Here is a 15059-nt window from a genome sequence, read left to right on the forward strand (position 1 = left end):
AACATATTATTTGTTAGTCATTTTTATACATGTACCTATACAAATTATTTCTATGAAATTGTATACCTACCTACAGATAGTAGGTACCTACCTGTATGTATTTTAATTGTTTAATTATTATTTTTCAAGTTTTAAGAAACTTTTAGACTTTATATATACCTATGCGAGTTATTTTAGTTCTAAATTCCTATCAATTATTTTTTTAGAGCAATAAGTCATAGGTAGTTTAACGCTGAAAGCAATAAAATAATGGTCAAAACTTGGAATTCCAAAAGAGCTTCGTAGGTCGTAGGTAGGTACTTACCTAATTCTTAAATCAGGCCGTAACTCCATGTTTCATCTCTTCACATCTACGAAATAAAAACGTCACGATCTCACAGATGTCAATGAAACTATTTGTAGAAACGTCAATAACTGTCATAAATTAACATGTACCGAATGTTTTGTTTTTTGATTAAGCGTGTCTATTTTTAGCAATCCTAATCAGCACGCCACATGATTTGTTTTACAAAAATACACCTTTATAGGTTAAAAATAACCATAGTTTTTCTTTTACACTTATGGTGTAAACATATACGTATATAGCTTATTTAAACGAAGTTTTCCATAGTGTACGATGCTAATTAGATCATCTCATGATTGTATAATGAATTAAGTAAGTAGTTACTACTTAGGTAGGTATTATAAAGTATTGACATCGTTTCTTCATGGGTGTTGATAAGTTGAGACAACAATCTTAATATATATAAATCTCGTGTCACAATGTTTGTCCTCAATGGACTCCTAAACCACTCAACCGATTATAATAAAATTCGCACACCATGTGCAGTTCGATCCAACTTGAGAGATAGGATAGTTTAAACATGTAGGTACCACGGGTGAAGCCGGGGCGGACCACTAGTAGATTTATAGATTTTCCAATCTCGGTAGGTACCTAAATCTCTTATTTTCGGGAATTTACGTTATCTTTAAGCTAATACGATGTATAAATATCATTATCGCGATCACGATATTAATTTGGTATTAGAAACATTGCTATACTCAAGCAAATGAAAGCGTAAATAAATATCCTACTTACATATTCAGTTCATACCTATTCAAAGTAATGTTTGAAATGAACGAATACGATTTATAAAAGTTTAAATTAATCTAATAGATTTAAAATAAATTCGATTACCTATCTTTCAGTTGATGCTTGCTTAGGTACCTACGTATATTAAATGGCGTGTTGCAATTGATTCAGATTGTTCCATAAATAAGCACTAATACGAGCCGAGCGTTCTTACATAATAAGATTTAAAACAGCGCTGAGCGGTAAATGCCGACACCCAACGGGATAAGAGCACACCTCCTGAAAATCCGCGCTGAAAGTGGATTACATAAGGCTTACATATCCTAATCCGCCTATATCCGAATGCCAATAGCGTGGCTAGGCGTCGACATTCGCTAAAGCCTCCTCCAATGCCCGTGTGCCCGGGTTAGGTTTATCCGTTATCCGGGATCGGATTAGGCGCGGTGCCGGCGGGGCGGGCTGGCGCCACGCCCACCGGTCGATGGCTCACTCGCACAGTTGTAGACTTGGCTCAGCATTGTGCTGTTATCTGCGAGAGACGAAGCACGCTCATCCGGCGCTCGTCACAGATAAGCAACGGTAAAACTGTGACGTCACCCGTCTATCCGTCAATCTATATTTAACTCGATGTAACGACTGCAACATACTGTCTGTGAGCTTGCTGCTGTTTTACAGTTGTATCTACTATGTCGTAACTAGAATAAACTAGTAACTTATGTAGAGTATACTTGGTAACAATTGGATAATATGAATTAAAATTATGAAAATCTAGTTCTCATTTAAACACACGTATAGATAGATACAATTAGTTTTACTTCGTTTTCAAAAATAAGTTATTCCATAATCGTATGCTATTCACTATTTCCTTATTTTCATTTTACAGTCTCTACATAATTTTGAATATGCTTTGTTTAATCAAAAATTGTATTTTATTACACATTGTTATTTGAAATTTAAATTTTAAAATAAAAATAACATAACTTGATAGAATTTTGTATTAAATAATATGATGACAATAATAATAAATAGTCATAGAGCTCAACTCTATCACAAGACCTCTACTTAACACACCAGTTAAAGACTTCTACTCTACTTATCTGCTTACACAATAGTTTCTACTTGAATTATTTATATAATGAGGATACTTTTCGAGACACGCCAAATGATTATTTATTAAATAATAGAGTTAAAGCTCTACACGTTACAAATACCTTTACCTTTCAGAGAAAACAATTTGCAAAGATACTGAAATGCCTCATTAACAACGTATTTATTACATATCAATATTGTATAAAATCTCAGTGACCTACATAACAAATAAATGACTACATTATCGAGCGCTGTAAAAACTAATCGACTCTCTAATTTTGGTATCTTGTTAGTTCGCTAACCTTGGAGTCGCAAATTGCACTAACTCATTGTAAACTGTTACGAACATTCGTTCTATTCGTTATGTCTAGAAATAGGTTATTTCATGACATTCATTACAATGATAAAAACCAAAAATCACAGTAACAAATATGAAATAGAATTATGATAGTTTTGAGACCATTTTATGTACCTACCTTTATATTTTATTTATTTATTGAAACAGAATTATTCTGTGTACTTACAGTAATAATACCAAAGCGTATGTACATAATAAGCGTAACTTTGATGGGACTGTTATAATTTTGATGAAAAAATACATTGCTATAAACTCACTTGGTAAAAATGTATAGATAGCTAAATACATAGGTGTTTTAATAATTATGATAACAAATAAGGGGATTTATATGCAAATAAAGGATATATAATCCATACTATAATATTACAAATGCGAAAGTAACTCTGTCTGTCTGTCTGTTACTCAATCACGCCTAAACTACTGAACCAATTTGCATGAAATTTGGTATGGAGATATTTTGATACCCGAGAAAGGACATAGGCGACCTTTTATTGCGAAATATGTACCACGGGCGAAGCCGGGGCGGACTTCTAGTATCTATATATGTCTAGATAATTCCTGGTCTTAATAAATCTAATGTTATAAAAATAAGTACCTAGATCATTCGTTGGATAGAATTGAACAACTGCGTTAAAAATACAATACTACAAGGCCAAGGTCCTTTAGTTAATTAAATAAGATCGATTTAATGGACAGGTACGTAACTATTCTTTGAAAAAGTTGATCTTTGGCTTAGTAGTTCTGTTGCATACAAATTAAACCTACTTGCTAATTTAATCATACATTAAAAAACACAGGTTTATTATATTCTGCAACTATCTGCTAAACATAATATTTACAGCATTTAATGTTTTTAATATTTTTTTTTTATAAAAAAATATTTATTTACAACTCTCTCCCATCGTTCGTTCTATGATTAGGTAACACCAAAAAAAAATATAGAAACCCATTTAAATATTTTTAATTGCAAAAAAATCTAGAATTCAAAATATTATATACACGACATAATGTATCTAATATCTAACCAAAATACATGCTACACATAACACAGTACACACGTCACGAAAATGACCAAAATCAAACTTAAAACCTGTTAATATTCATAGATTTACCTTCAGACTGGGGGGTGGGAGGTACCCCCTGGCTCTGAATTTGTTATCTCGACAAGTAATAAGACAGAGATTAATTCCCGCGACCTTACCGATCGTGTTCATGTTGAATACACGCAAATTGGTTGTTGGTAACGATTATTTGAAACCATAGGATAGTCGTAGTAATTGTAGGATATCTAGAATGTAGGTATAGTGTATCGGACTACATCTATTTTCAAAATAGTTCGTCAATTCGTAATGTTGAATTGAATTTTATTGAATAATTATATACATACCTATATTGAATTTTATATATAGGTATGTGAATTGTAAAGTTAAGTCACAATTCTTCCAGCAAGAACTCTAGAAAAATAATTCCGTGAATATAATTGAAATTATGCCTAAAGTGTTAAAAAGACGATATAAATAAAGCGTGTTTAAAATCAATTTATAAGTAATTAGTCATTAATTCTATCCAATTTTTGACTTCGAATTCATAAGTAACATAGCATAAGTTCCATTTAAAAATTGTAACGCCATAAAAATACATTTAATTGCTTAATCAGATTCATATTAAAATTCCCCACAAGTCCATAATAACGCCAGAGCCTTAGCAGTATTAAACATTTTAAATTAGTTTAAAGATATCCATAAAAACCTGACCAATTGTGCACCGAAAACCAATTTCAACGTCGATAGTGGATCGAAATCGGATTTTTAGAATGCGATGAATTTGACAAGTCACTATTTTTTTTACTTAACAGATTATCTGTTCTCCTTACCCCACTCGATCAATCTTATCAAAGCAGCTAAACATACAGAAAGACTTATAAAAGAACAATTTGCCAAGCTAATTTCAACTTTAAGTTTAACAGATAGAGTAGATTTTTGAGTAGTGTGTCTAAATGATGATGCTCTATGTTATCCAAATGCGCCGGATCATCGTCGGATTCCGGGAAATTCGCCTCGCGTGAATACCTGCGTTTACAGGTAAACCTGTGACCTTAGAAAGATTAGACACGAACGCTCGAAGAATATGTAATAAGATTAAATGTGGAATGATAGCGAAACATGTTTGCGTAGTATATACATATACGTATAATTCAGTGAAAATTATGTTATCTAAATTAATTGTTTATTATAATTAAATGTATACCGTTGAATTAAGATACGGATAACTTTTATTAATTAATTTTCGAGAAAACTTAATTATCATATCATATGATGGTTGAGATTTATCACGGAAAATAGCTACGGATAAAAAAATGCACGTGCCTATATTTTCTTACTACGCAATGGAGAATATCGATGATCGTCTATTTCTCTACGTAACCCCTTTACGTTTTATTATATTTGAATTTTTGAGATATTATTAGATATTATTTACCAAATATATTGACAAATAAAAAAACGGTTTATAGAGAACCCCGTTTCTTGAAAAGAATTTTGTTCCACTGCGCAGTCTATAACCCCCAAGCTCTATGGCAATATGACTTGCTGTTTGCGAGATGTGACTGTTGATCCGTTCCCGACCTACCCCTAAGCAAACCTAGTGACCACGCGAATATCTCACCTTCATAATTATTTACGTTTTAAGGGATTAAAAGGGCTTCACTTCGTGGAACGGTAGGTAAATGTGCAATGTTTGTCTATTTTATTTTATTAACCTTTTTATAAAAATTAACGGACTTCTAATAGAAGTGCATTGTGCATTGTTTTAAGTTCAAATATCAGTTGATCTATGACCATATAACTTTTGTTAAACATCTGTACGTCTTGTCTGTTTCAGTAGGTAGGTAGTATATAAGGATAATTAATATTTCTACACCTGAAAATGTACATTATCATTTTCGGCTCTACTAAATATAACATACGTTGTCGATACATACTTTTTTCATAATTATCTCCATCAAATGTCGTATTCGTCAATTCAGAGAATCTCTCCATTTTTACTTCTACCATAGTACAATTATATTATCTGTGCTACAGAATCCACGTACATATACAATGGCAGGCTCCACGTGTAAGCAAAGTACAACAATTACAAACGCTCTGTATTTGGTTAACGTGACGTAAATTACGTATCACGTTCCCGCCATAACTTGAACGAATATAAAAGAAACAGCCATTCACCGTATCTTCATATCTGGAAATTATTCAGACTCGCATCTGCGTCTCGCTTTCGAAAATAAAGTTTCGTTTAAACGCCATTCGTATGGGAGATACGAATGAATCGTAATAAAGTGTATTAAACGTATTGCAAATAGAAAATGTTTTTCGTGGAACGCGACGCCAATATTATTTACGTAACGTCTCAGATAATACGAGATGGAATGAGTTTTTTTCAGTTCAGTGGCTTTTTAAACGATTTTCTGTAAATTATTGAATTTCATTTCGCGTATTTGTCGTGTGCAAACACGTGTGGGATGATTTGTGTTTGGGCAATTTGTTTGGGCAAATGTTTTAAAAGATTGTACGTTTCTTCGTTCTTTTACTAATGTACCAATTCGGCGATTTCGAGAATAGGAGCGGCAGCTCAAGGCGCTACTGCATGCAAAACTCAGAATAGCCTTAGATGTTTTAACAATTAAGGTTCTCGTAGTCCTATAAGATCAAGTTGGTCAGTTTTATTAAAATAAAACAGCCTAATTATTGAAGAAAAAGCTACTTTTTGCTACAAATACCAAACATGTTCTTTTACAAGTGAGGACGCGGGCTAAAAGCTTGTAGGTAATTAAATAAATGAAACACAGAAATAGATGACATTTACATATAAATTCTTTAATGATACCTGCTATAGAAGCTAGGTTAATCCTACAATCTTGAAAGGCTTCATCGCAGCTATGTTTAAAAGATTCTATGCGAATTTTTAGTCGCAAATTCTATTATAAACATGATAACATAATTACCTAATATATACTAGCACTGCGCCCCAGCTTCGCACGGTATCATCTCATGAGAAAGCTTGTGGTTATTGTTTTTGCGTCATGCGTGTGATGGTTGTAGTTTGGATAACTTTTGAACTTAGCTTCTTTTTTTATATATATTTATTTTAAATATTTGATGTAAATGGTTGAATAATGCGCGTGATCTGCTTAATTAATGCATTTAAATTGATACGAATAAGTTGTCCACCAAAATGTACAAACATGTTGTTTTGGTTCGCATTACATTAAAGGTAAAAAAAAATATTATAAGTAATTTGGAGAAATATAGATGTGTCATGTGACTCATGTGAGTACTTACCTAATAAGTGAGAAAAGCACAGAATAATAACTACCTAGTAGCTAGCTAATTTTAGTTTTCTTCTACACTTTCTACTCAATTCTGAATTGGGTTTTTTATCCTGATATGAGTATGGTTGTTTGAGTTTCCGTCATTGAGTTTCTTCTTCTTCGTCTTTAGGTAATTGTTTAAAGGTAAGTTAAAAGTTTAAGGGCCACTAAGTTTTACTACTAATAAGAAAATTAATCAAACATGATTTAATTTTCTTACAAGAAATTTATTTTTAACTTTTTAAGTATAGATATGAGACAAAAGAATAACTCAAAAGTAAAATTAACTATAAATATTTAATATTCTGATTTGTACGCACCATAAAGCGTTTGACCACGTTTGACACACTTGTGACGTTGATCACATTCGCTGACGCGCACTTTCACACGTGTCGTCTTTATTACAATATAGACTCTATTACTAAACAATTAAATGCATTTTCTATTGAATATGTATTGTGAAGATGTAGGTTGTATCAACTTGATGTAAAATTAACATAAGCCGTCGCCAATTTATGAACGGATTAACATCGGCTCGTTGGTCTAGGGGTATGATTCTCGCTTTGGGTGCGAGAGGTCCCGGGTTCAAATCCCGGACGAGCCCGCGTTCCTCTTTTGACATTTTTTTTACAAAAATAAAAAATTTTGACCGTGATCTCTACATAAATTGTTATATGAGATTTTTCGCTGATATAACATACTGTTTGTTATCGTCTATAAATAAAAAATAATATTATGTTAAAAGCTAGTTTAAACTTTAAACACTTCATTTTTTAAATAAACTTTTACTTACGCATAGTATATTATGTAAATGATTATCGAATTACTTATAACTAAGTATGTAGATTGTAGATCTATGTTAAAATAATTTTCATCATCACTAAGTAATACTTGTACCTACGTAGTATATTATTATTAGTCTGTGGTAATACTTACCTACTATATTCATTCCCTGCATGGCTAGTAGGTATGACCACGGTATGACAAAAGTTTTTCAACATAGGTTTTCTCTAATAAATAAGATAATAACTAAGCTTTATCCCAAATATTAACCCATAATTAAAATACTTTTCCACCATCAAAGAACGTCTTAATGCTATGCTCAATACGAAACGATCTCAAAGGAAATATCAAATAATCTAATATAAATATCGTAAGCAAATCATTAGCCGTCTCAGAGACGTCGCGTCGTCCTCGTCTTCAATCGTACAAAGGTTCGAGAATTATGTATTTTTTAAACCGCTCGTTAAGGAAAACGTAGTTCGAAACTGATTGGGATGTTATCGATAATTTCGATTATATTCATAAATATATTTTATGTTATTAATATATGTTACAATAAATTTTTTTCCAACCCCGATAAAGACTTCAAAAACTCCTGCAACTTTGTAAGATTTTGAATAGCGTTTTAAACTCTATCACAATTTCAGCATTATCGAGATAGACTGTTGCACATTTCACGTGGATGATTTGTGAATTGCTTACTTGATTCAGAATTATTCAATGAACCCTCTTATAAACTAGGTAGGTACAGTAAAAAATGTGAAATTAATAGCAATTATATTACATACTGTATCATCGTTCACCACCTCAAAACCGCGGTTACAATTTCTCCAAAATTCGCGGACGTTCAATGCTCAAGCATTACTTATAAACTTTTACATTCCACGCTTCGAGGGAAACGGAATCATCTTAATGCCAGTAATTATACGGATTCACCGAATTACTCGGCCATAAGTAAACAAACGGAATGTCCTATTTACAATCGTAAATTTCGCGAAACGGACTGCCTCGGAACTGTTTTTATACCCTCCTACTCGTGGGGTAGAAACGCTTAATAAATTTACAAGTTCTTTCGCTCTTAAGTACCGTGGCTATCGTTATGAATTAAACAAGTACACACTTTGTTCTATTTTAATACTATATACCCACAGTATATACCTAATATAGAAATGTTTGCAGATGTCAAAAAATCAGGCGAACAACTTGTGAACATCAAACTCCAAAACTGTAATATTTGTATTATATTTTATAAACATTCATATTTGTCACAATCATAATATTTTTTTGTGAATTAGGTAATTTGTAACTGATAACAATTTGTCCTACTTTTTTTCCTTTATAAAGTTTTGTATGTGAATACGTATCACTCGCCTGAAACGGTCCCTAACAACAATATAATATATAGCTAAAAATAAACCGACAGTATGAATAAAATCTTATATGAAATGTGACATTAAAATACCTATATACTTACACCATTATTGTTGAAACTTTTACCAAAAAAAAATTGTAAACGACCAAATGACCAACAACTTGTTTTCTAATTGCATTAAATCAGTCAAAATCATGTCAAAATCACGTGTTTATTATAAAGTGGTACCTAGTTTAAAAAATACTATTCCTAAATAAGTACTTAAGTTTCCATGAATAAAAAGTATATTTGAGCTCCAGTTTAAGTTTAGCAAAATTCATATAAAATTAAACTATTGCTTCAAAAATAAACGAATCCAGCATTAATTCTCATGGCTTCGTAGCCAAATGGCAGCGGGTTGGCGAGCTAATGAACGAAGATCCTCGCAGCTAAGGAATGGCGGAATTAAAAGTACATAAATGAACGACCGACGCTTCAAACTTGAAATTATAAAGCTTAAAATGCTCTGCTCTATTTCTGCGATCATAAATTTAGATGTATAATAAACGTAAGTATTACTGGTATAAGAGAGATAGTAATTCAGGGACAATGTAATGTTATCCATGCTAATTTGGCGTAGTGTAGAGGCGGATTCGAATACGCGCATCGTCACAGAATTTTCTCTTCTCTTTAAAAATTTCTCGTACCTACCTACTAGTGTTGTGCTAGAATTTGGGGAAAACAAACTAAATAATAGTCTGTAGGTCATCTTCATACATATGTATCTGAGGAAATTATATAATTATGTTAATTCTACAGCATGACTTAGTTAAATCTAATTAAACTGTTCAAAAAAGTTTCAAAAGTATTACATATACCACACCTATAGTTTTTTCTAGACAGAAGAACTTTCTACTCATATTTCACAAGTTTTATTACAACGATACATGTAACGATTTTCCTAAACAGTACAAAACTAGGTCATAATGGTCATACTGCAAATCAATCGATATAGAGATTGAGACGACGCGCTTCTTCTTAATAAGTAATCAAGATAATATGTTATGCTTCATTATGTATTTAATATGAGGAATTTTTGATATTATGTGTAGGTAAGTTTCGATATTTAAGTGAAGTTACGCAGTAGGCTGATATAAAGTAAACTTTTTAAGGAGCAGAGCTGTTAAAAAAAACTCTGTCAAGAGAGATAAACATTATCTACAAATACCTACTGGCTTTAATTTTGTCTTGAATATTGAAAAAAAAAACAACCAGTTGTATCAACTAATTATGGCTAAGGTAATTCCGGGGTAGATGGCCATAAAGGAGAGATGGCCTATCGAAATATTTCAGGGATTCGTTCACTAGGTGACACTATTTAGCGATTAGTTCGGTGCGCGTAGTGCGTGAGGGCAAAGGTACGTCGAAAAAATAAGCGAAAACCAAAGAAAAAGTAAGTAAATCCTTTGTTTTTTGATTCGAATAGCTTGAATATTTTTTATATGTCAACTGTTTTTCACAAATGTGATGTTAATTTCTTAAAATAATGGTTAAATTTGTATTTATTGTAAAGTATACGAACAGTGCTACGTTATTACCTCAAAATTATTGGTTTCATGTCATTATTTGTTTTAGTTTTTGATGTGGCCATCTCTCCCGAAATATGAGGACAGATGGCCAATTCTAGTCTGTAGATGATGGCCATAGTGACATAATATAAAAATTATGTTTTGCACAAATAATTGATTTATTTTTATATTTGTTTTAGACGCCTAATAAATACAAGTGAAAGACAGTGGCTGTGAGAGGTCGGAAGAATCGGTAAAAGCAGCCATTAATCTGTAATGATAGCTTATCCGTATGCGCGCCAGGGCGCCAGTACCAAATACCTAGAAAGACATTAGATTGAAGAATAAAAACAAAAATGTGTGCCGAGCACACGTGTCAGAAGTGAATCTCCTTTGGCAAGAATCAAAGATCCAAAATCGTCACCTTATTCTATGACGTGACGGTTTTGTCATGACGCAACCTTGAAATTTTACTCTCTATCTAATCTAATATGGAAAGAAAGAAAGAAAGGACCAATGAGACCTACTTCATTTGGAGAAGAAAACGAGAAGAAATTTGTTACTTCTATCAAAACAAAGCAAGCTAAAGGCTTTGCTTTATCGATGGATGACGAGATCTCCTTACTGCGTATTTAAGATGGATGAATCTGGTTTACTATATCTGGCTTCTATAGCGGTCCTAACAGTGACGTCAACTGAAAAGGGGGAGACAATAACCAAAAAAGAAAGAAAAAGAAGACTTAAAACTAAAAAAATAGGACTAAAAATTAACCGTAAGCCTATAATTTAGTTATGGCCATCTTACCTCTAATGCCATGGCCATCACGCCCGGACACCTCGGGAGAGATTGCCAATTGTGATTTTTTTTAAACTTAAATGAATAAGGTGATCCTATTAGAAATTTTTACTTTTATGTTTAGAATATCATAGTTGAATCTTTAAAGTTTAAGAAAAAATAAATACAATAACAAAAACAAAAGTATTTCATTTCTGATAGAGCTTAGAAAAAACTATGGCCAACTACCCCGGACTTACCCTATAAGAATTATGGTATGGCTTCGTATAGGTATATAATTGTAGAGTTTATTAATAAATGTCATATTTAATATTTATTTTACAGTAAGTTTTTCCTTTATTATATTGCTTAATATGATATCCCTATAATTTAAATGCTAACACTAATCAAAATCTGATAAAGTTTCATATTATGTAGTAGGTAAGTAACTACATATTCTAAAATAAAGTTGTCCTATAAATTAGTTATTCAAGTAATTTTAAATTATAATGTAACTTTGAAACTTATACAGTTTCAACCACTTTGATTGATCGTTAAAAATATTGGAAATTGTAGAGTTGAGGTAGAAACTAGAAATGATGACGTGAAGCCTCAAAGTTAACCATTTGTTTTTTTGCTTCCAATAATCACACGGCTCGTTGGTCTAGGGGTATGATTCTCGCTTTGGGTGCGAGAGGTCCCGGGTTCAAATCCCGGACGAGCCCGCACTCTCTTTTACTTTTTTATTTTTGTTCTTTAATTAAATATTATTCACACTTTACCTATGATATTTTTATGAAATTTTTAAAAGAAAAATTACAAACGGGTACTTTACAATTTGCATAGACTTTTACAGAATGAAGTTTAACTTCTTTTTGAAATAATTTCCTCGTATTTAGGCTAAATTTTAACAAAAGCGTAATGCTTAATTATCATTGATTTCGCCGAGAAAGTCCAGATGAAAGTGAGGGCTTAGAAGCCTTTTGAAAGAAGTCATCTCCTTGATTGATGGGCCCTTGTAGATTTATTATGGTAATACTGTCACCGCCTGATCTATTAATGAATTCCACGAAATGCAAAAAAGTGTTTCTCATTAATTCAATTGTACACGTAAGCCACCACAATTTATAGATCCATTAAACAATTGTGATTGATTACTAAGGTTATTTTTAAAGAATAGATTTAACTTCAATAGCATAATTTATTGCGTTCGTAGTAGAAAATTAAATATTAGTATCAATAATTTTTTTTTTTTTTTTGTTTATTTTAGCAAAATTACGTTACACACAATTTGCTTTTCATAAATACCAGGCGCTATCAAATTTGCTCAATACGGATCACAATATTGAATTAGGAACGAACATTCTCATTGTTTTACCTTAACCTGACTAACCGGTGACGTCGGCGCCGCATCCTGCCTTCAAAAACTCAATAAGTAACATTATTAGTAGAACAGTGGCACTTGATTGAATCAATACGTCAACCCTCGCGTGGCGCCCACCTGACAATTACCTTCTGCTTTCAAATCATTTTAACCCTTGCCCGAAGGAGATAAGTTTATTTTGAGCCGAGTGGCGTTGTCGTTCATTTAAGTGCTTCTTTTGTGACGACATTCCGCTGCTCCTGTCCCAATTAACTCTGGCTGGTTCAAAAATTAAGTTAAATACCCCCGACTTTGCGAATCGTGTTTGCTTATTGCCAATCGTCGTATAACTTCGTAAATTAAAACTCCGCCGGGACTAATGTAGTGAAGTTTTTATGACGAGACGTTTTTGTTTTATTTCTGTGTCGTCTGCGGAAATCAATACGCCTGAAGCTTAGTGGAATGTAAAGGAGGTTGCTGAAGCTTAGCGACGCAGCGCAGAAAGGCTTTGCTGTAAGCGCTGTCCTGATAAGGACACGAACACTATTTATGCAATAGGTGTATCGATCAGCTTCTATTTTTGTTCTCACTTAAAGTAGGTACCTTATCACCTCCCATTTCTCGATAACCGATCTCATTCTCTGAAATAGTCCTACTCCCTTACTCTATAATACTATGCTACAAACTGCTCTAATATTGAATAGGAAATGGATGGATGTTTCTTCTTATTTCATGCAAAAGTAGCTTGTTAAGATTTGTATGAAGTTATCACCAATGGGTTACCAGTTAGCACATAAAACTGTAAATTCTATTTACTATGTTGTAGTTTATATTTCAACTATCTACAGGAATTTAAAAAAAATTACAATAGATATTAACAGAAAATCTCGCATGTTAGAACTTAGCAACATAATAGGTTTAGGTATCGACAAGTTGCCATATATGCCGCAAGTAACCAAAACTAAGTTACACGTACAAGTATCCAAGTTGTAAAACTTAAGCTGAGCTCAAACTTGGCTTACTAACAGTAAGTAGAGACATATTTTACAGCGGCTCAACTACCTGCGCCTAAAACAATCAAACAGCTACTTAGGGATTGAGCAAACATGTTAGAACGGTTAGGTTTAACTAAATACAAGTGTGGCTTAAGTAAGATAAGTGTTCGTGTGTGAACGTGTGGCTTCAGTTGTTCATTTATGACAATGTTGTATAAAATACCAAGTTTTTGGTTTTGGAGGATAAAATAAATGGTAGTAGGTACTAGATGCAACTGCTCGACCAAGCTTCCAGTATGTACCTTTTCTCCTTACTACCTATTTTCTTTTTGCGCCTACGTCTTATCGGCTTTACACAAGTAATTTTCGATAATACTTGAATAAATTAGTAAACTAAACATCAATCTAGAGATTCGCATTAATAAGCTTATACAGAACATTAGGTCCGTGTTAAATTGCGTCCCCTTCCACCCCACAATTTATTTAAGAATGTTATGTAAATTTGAACACAAGTCTTTGATCGTCCGCATCAAAAGTCCGAGTAAAAAAACTTTCAACGAAGCGAAGAAAAAGCGTGAGGAGCTTAAGAAAAATAATGATTTAATCTTACTTTTCGCTGTCTCGCATATAAAAGACTAGAGTTGGGGGCGGCGGGGCGAGAATCGGTTTTAATCTTTGCTTTGTAAAGGTGATTATGAGGGATTATAGGTTGGAAAGTATGGCAGAAATTTCGCGGCTCAGGAGGCGGGCCCTCCGGTTCATTTATAGTATATTTTTTAGTCCCCAGGTGGGGTTGCGGTCGAGCGGCTGATACTTCTCAACTTTTCCTTAGTTCCACAAAGGAAAATTTGCTTCGTTCAGTTTTACAGTGCCCAGTAGGCTTCCAGTTGGATGAGCTGTGGTCGCGCAACGTAATGCTCTGGTCAAAATGTTTTATAATCGATTTGTAATAGAGATAATGCAAAAAAAAACGTTTTGAACCAAATGTATTGGTACCTATTAAAATATCTCTTTAGTCAAATAATAGTCTTCCTCTGATATTATGATGATTATTTACTGATTAATCAACGTGTTTTCAATGATGTCATTCGCGCTGACAGTTAACTTCTCAAATAACTTCAACATATTATGTAGAAGTAATCTAACCCGATTAGGCAAGGTAATGTATCTATACGTTTTTTTATTGCATTTGCAAAGCGAGCATATTTCCTTCTAGCAATACATCTGAATCCCTATAAGGATGCAAGAAAGATGGATTGACCAATCAAAATATCTGTTTAACGACGGATGTAAATACTATAATGTGACCAATTTAAACACTCGCTGTTGATATATGACC

At 32.8% G+C, this 15059-nt stretch overlaps 2 non-coding genes across 2 annotated transcripts; both read left to right on the forward strand.

Annotated features, from left to right (window-relative positions):
* The first annotated feature begins 7417 nt into the window (after nt 1–7417).
* On the forward strand, nt 7418–7489 carry Trnap-ugg. Its single transcript has one exon. It is a non-coding gene; the product is annotated as a tRNA-Pro (tRNA).
* A 4526-nt stretch (nt 7490–12015) lies between these two features.
* Trnap-ugg lies at nt 12016–12087 on the forward strand. The gene has a single exon. It is a non-coding gene; the product is annotated as a tRNA-Pro (tRNA).
* Nucleotides 12088–15059: the final 2972 nt, after the last annotated feature.

This window comes from Colias croceus, chromosome 1 (genome assembly GCF_905220415.1).
Source record: "Colias croceus chromosome 1, ilColCroc2.1".
NCBI classification, from domain to species: Eukaryota; Metazoa; Arthropoda; class Insecta; order Lepidoptera; family Pieridae; genus Colias; species Colias croceus.